This window comes from Panulirus ornatus, chromosome 29, assembly GCF_036320965.1.
Source record: "Panulirus ornatus isolate Po-2019 chromosome 29, ASM3632096v1, whole genome shotgun sequence".
NCBI lineage: Eukaryota > Metazoa > Arthropoda > Malacostraca > Decapoda > Palinuridae > Panulirus > Panulirus ornatus.
The window spans coordinates 4919431-4924964 of NC_092252.1; the positions used below are offsets into that span (position 1 = coordinate 4919431).

General features: G+C 44.7%; 1 protein-coding gene across 1 annotated transcript in view; it reads left to right on the forward strand.

The window, feature by feature from the left end:
* Window positions 1–3785: 3785 nt before the first annotated feature.
* The window catches only part of Tk (Tachykinin), a 227949-nt gene continuing 226200 nt past the window's right edge, over window positions 3786–5534 (forward strand). The window contains exon 1 of the mRNA XM_071679042.1: window positions 3786–3995. The gene's annotated coding sequence lies outside the window, so the exon portion shown is untranslated. The remainder of the gene's footprint in view (window positions 3996–5534) is intronic.

The window sequence follows — 5534 nt, forward strand, 5'->3', positions numbered from 1 at the left end:
CAGCAGCAGCAGCAGCAAGAAGGATTCATCATCGTTTCGAGTTTCGTTGAGCAGAAGAGTCGCGTGTGCTGCCACGGGACTTGAGAGAGAGAGAGAGAGAGAGAGAGAGAGAGAGAGAGAGAGAGAGAGAGAGAGAGAGATTTTATTTTTCTTTCTTTCTTCTTCTTTATAGAGAAACAATTACGTGGGACAATGGCCGCATCCCACCCACGGGTTCGTGGGGGGGAGGAGCTCATTTCGGGATGGGATAAGAAAAACCGAAGCTTCGTAAATTCCCACGGGAATCGTACCTTGCTGCCTTGGCTTAGGGTGTCCCAGTTGTAATTATCAAGGAGAAAATGGGAAGAGTGCGCGCGCCGTCGCCCCCCTCCTCAGCAGAATTTTCCGCAGAAAATGGGAAGGGTGTCATGATGTTCAACAGAGGATGGGAAGAGGGGGGGTGCCTCCTCAGCAGTTATTGTCTACAGAAACGGATGATGGGAAGCTTGTCCCCGGGGTAATTTGCTACAGAAGACGGGAAATGTCTCTCTCACCAATCAACAGAAAATGGGGAAGGGTTTATCTGTCGTAATTATCATAATCTAATGATGTCCCTGCACCAGTGATCAGCATGGGGCGTCTGAGCAGTAACTTAATCACTTGAAAAGAAGGAAGTGTCTCTCCGCCACCCCCCCTCACCCCCTCCCCAGCAATCAACAGAAAATGGGGAGAGGTGCGCTGCAGAAGCCATCAGGAGAAAATGGGAGGTGGACAACCGCCCTTCGGCAACCGTCCGCCGCAAATGCGAGAAGATCGTGTGGAAATTAATTGGCGATGGGACGAGTGTGGTTGCTCAGGGAGGGGAGGGAGGGAGGGGAAGCCGAGGCTATCATCTTGCCCAATCTCTCGTGACCTGCCGAAGGCGGCGACGGCGACGGAGGAGGGAGGGAGGGAGGGGCTCGGGCGCCCCCCTGACGGCTCCGCGACCTTTTGACGACTCCGGTCGGGGGGAGGGGGGGGAGGGGAGGGTTTGGGCAGCGGAAGGTCAAGTTGAAGGGGTCACGGCTAAGGGTAGGTAGAGTCGGGCGGCTGTGTCTTTCGCGATTTTTGGTTGCGCCTCTCTCTCTCTCTCTCTCTCTCTCTCTCTCTCTCTCTCTCTCTCTCTCTCTCTCTCTCTCTCTCTCTCTCTCTCTCTCTATCTATCTCTCTTGCTGTACATGCCAGGTCTCAGCTGCCTCGTGTGTGTGTGTGTGTGTGTGTGTGTGTGTGTGTGTGTGTGTGTGTGTGTCTCACAGACCCAGCGCATCCCACCTCCCTTGGCAGGAGGAGAGAGAGAACATCTCTCGTTCGGCTTGACCCCCCCACTCACCACCATCCTGCGGAGAGGACAGAAGGGCGTTCCGTCCTATATACGTGTCATTCCATCCCGGAGAGAGAGAGAGAGAGAGAGAGAGAGAGAGAGAGAGAGAGAGAGAGAGAGAGAGAGAGAGAGAGAGAGCAGTAAACCTAGAGTAAAGGGCAGTAGGATTAAGAAAACCTGACCGTGATTGTATAGATTTCATTTCTAATTGGTATGGGAAATGTGGTGTGAGAATCAGTGTTCCGTGGAGTGATTTGATGTGGTTGATTAATAATGGCATTCACACCGTGATCATTTTCTGGACCAACACCCGGTCGAAGTGCTGACTTGAATGATCATCTAGGTTGAATTTAAGACAGTTGGTGCAGCGACAGATAGACAGACTGGGTATTGGTGGTGCGCAATAGACGGAGTGGGTATTGGTCGTGCACAATAGACGGAGTGGGTATTGGTCGTGCACAATAGACAGAGTGGGTATTGGTCGTGCACAATAGACGGAGTGGGTATTGGTCGTGCACAATAGACAGAGTGGGTATTGGTCGTGCACAATAGACGGAGTGGGTATTGGTCGTGCACAATAGACAGAGTGGGTATTTGGGGATGCGCAATAGACAGAGTGGGTATTTGGGGATGCGCAATCGACAGAGTGGGTATTGGGGATGCGCAATAGACAGAGTGGGTATTGGTCGTGCACAAGCAGTATTGATGTGGAAACCAGCACTGCTTAACGCTTAGCTTTAGACCTGTAGACCTGGCCCTCATTATCTTCTTGAATAAGTCTGGTAATGCATACTGATGAAGCCGAAATTTGCATGGGACTTTTCAACGCTCGTGTGTGTGTGTGTGTGTGTGTGTGTGTGTGTGTGTGTGTGTGTGTGTGTTTACTACAGAGAAAGAGAATAAGAACGCAGCAGAACATGGGATTAGTGCAAATAACTTACCAACATTCCGAGCCTGCAGTATGTTAAAACATTGTTGAGAGTACAGGAATTATCCCTTGCATTACTTCCTTTCTTATATATATATATATATATATATATATATATATATATATATATATATATATATATATATATATATATATATATATATATATATTCGCCATTTCCCGCGTTAGCAAGGTAGCGTTAAGAACAGAGGACTGGGCCTCTGAGGGAATATCCTCACCTGGCCCCCTTCTCTGTTCCTTCTTTTGGGAAAAAAACTATATATATATATATATATATATATATATATATATATATATATATATATATATATATATATATATATATATAGTTTGATTACATGTAAATGCGTAGTTAATATCCGGAGGTGTTGAAGGTCCGCTCCCGGTCAAGATATAGGTCAGAAATGTAGAAATAGGCTATTAAGAACCTGAAACCTAAATAACACTCAGTAAACTAAATTCTGATGTGTGTTTCGCGACCCCTCTCGTAAACATGTTCCGTGCGTACACAGATAAGTAGTTTTCGATGCCAGAGGTGGCGTCTGCGACTGGAAACGCATAAATTACCATTAATTTTTAAGTACCAGTCGGGGGGTCGATTTCTCTCACTGGAAGAACAATACCAAGAGGTTACATGTCCCCCGGCTCCGTTCTGCGAAATTGTATGTTGCATCACAATGATTTTCCATCTCGCCGTGTGTAAACGCTTCTCCTCATATTATTAACTAACCTAATTTACACAGGTCGTACATTATGTAAAATTGTAGTTTTCCTACGTATTGTCTCTCTCATATAATTTGCATCGTACGGTTTGATATTTTAAGACCAGTCTGTGTGTGTGTGTCGCGACATGTGACTTTTCTTGTTGGTGCGTTATTTTTGTTTTTTTTCTCTTAAATACACCGTACTTATTTATGGAGAGGTGTAGAGAAGCGCGCGTTCGTATGCCATCAACATTAAACTGCCGTCGTGTTGAAGTCTATATATACACACCAGAGGTCCCAGCTGTAATGTTCCGCCATCACCGAGACGTCAGACAGGAACATCACCATTCAAATGGCATCTTTCTTTGATTGGCGTGGGAAATCAAGGCGAAACGAAATTCGAAAATGCAGGGCCTCCGAAACCGCCCTCGATGGACGCTGTTTTCGGACCTTGAGCAAACAGAGGACACAGTATTTTGTGCTCAATAAATCACCTTCGGGGTGTAATATGGTGTCTGGGCTGATCCTAGAACACACAGATGGACGATAACAGAGGAGTGGAGCGATAGCCGCCCTCACAAACCTGCCCACTTAACCCGTCGTGGTGCTAGTGTTATCACTCGGCGTCCCTGATTGGTCAGCCCTTGCTCCAGGTGGCTCCTTAGGAGCCGCCTGATTGGCTGACCCGCCTGCCCCTTCTTCGGCGTAGCCCCGCGGTGATTGGTCGTGGGAGCGGGTGACGTCAAGGCGCGGGAGGGTAGGGCTCGGGCCCACCGGACCCGCCGTCGTTGGCCCAGGTGAAGGTAGTGGCGAGTCCGGCGCGACGCTCCGTAGCCACCAGACACGCACGCTCTCCCAGGCTCTCACCACCCCTCGCGCGGCTACCTCCTCTTCCCTCACTCTCACCTGACTCTGCTGGTGGTGGTCGCACCGCTGGTCTCCTGCTAAAAAAAAAAAAAAAAAACCAACTCACTCACTCACTCACAACCCCCAACGATATAAGGTAAATATCTTTTTAACTTACGTTGTTTTTTTTTTGGTTTCCTTTTAAGAGTAAGTTAGTTTGTTGTTCCTCTTCGCCAGACTTGCCATTGTTGGCGAAGAGTTTGACTCAGCCAACTTTTATAAACCACCTGTTTGATAGTTTGGGACTCTCTTTTATCTCACGTTCGAGGGAAGATTCAACAGCGTTGTTAGTCTTCCTACTGATCAACTAACCAGCCTAGGATTTATTTCCCCCCGTTTTTTTTTCTCTCTCTTTTCTTTCCAGCTTTTAGACTTGGTGTGTCGCCTCCTATTCCTGTATGTCATTTTTTTTCAAAGCTCGACTTCATATTTATTTATTTTTTTCGTCACGTCGGGTTAGGGAGTTAGGTATGTTGGATCTTATTTCGTTTATGATAAAGTTTGGGTCATGCTCTGTCATGTTATTAACTTTAGGTTGGATTGATTATAATGTTTATAATATTCATGTGTGAAGGGTGAGAAAGGTGCATCATATATCTGCATGTATATTATTGAGTATATATATATATATATATATATATATATATATATATATATATATATATATATATATATATATATATATATAGTGCACATGATGTGAATTAATCTTTTTCACTCTTGCGATTAACAGCTGCAACGCATTAGGCCCTGTGAATTGGTAGATGAGAAATTTGCATACGCTGTACCTCTCTCACTCTCTCTCTCTCTCCAGTAACCACACACACACACACACACACACACACACACACACACACACACGTCAGTACCAGTGCATAAAAGTCTTGCCAGTTAACAAAAAATCTTAAAAGTTATCGTTAAAGAATAATAATGATAATATACTGAGGCTAAGTTACGACTCCGAGTGACAAGTAATGGACTTTCCTTCACGTAATGACAGACAGAGTGGCGGCAAAGCTTGACCTGACGCTTTTCTACAAAGCTTGACCTGACGCTTGTCTACAAAGCTTGACCTGACGCTTTTCCACGTCCGTCTGGGTAATCATTGTGGTTCATCTAGATTTGCCTCCTTCATCCCGTGTTGGGTTGTATTATGTCACCTCGAGTCGAATTCCGTGCCATGATATGTTGTACGATTGTAATGCTTGGCTCTCCAGCTGCTGTACTATTGTATATAATTTTTTTTTTTTGTTTGTTTTGCTTGCACCGGAACCTTGAAATTTAAACTCGCTCAAAAAAAAAAAAAATAGGTCCGGTGTAATTACACGTAGGTAGATCCAGAATTTCGTTCTCTTTTTTTTTTTTTTAGTATAATTTTAGCGTTATAATTGTTGTCGCACGTACATATTTGCTCTTGTCACCTTATATACATATATTCTTTTAAACCACGTAATAGTTCCTTATTCCTCGATAATTTGACTCTGAATCGTATACAGCCATCATACATAACCTCCTGTTTTATATTGACTTACAGTTAAAATGATCTTGTCCTTCACTACGCCTGTGGCGTTTACGAAGACAGCTTTTTAGGTAGAGCATATATATATATATATATATATATATATATATATATATA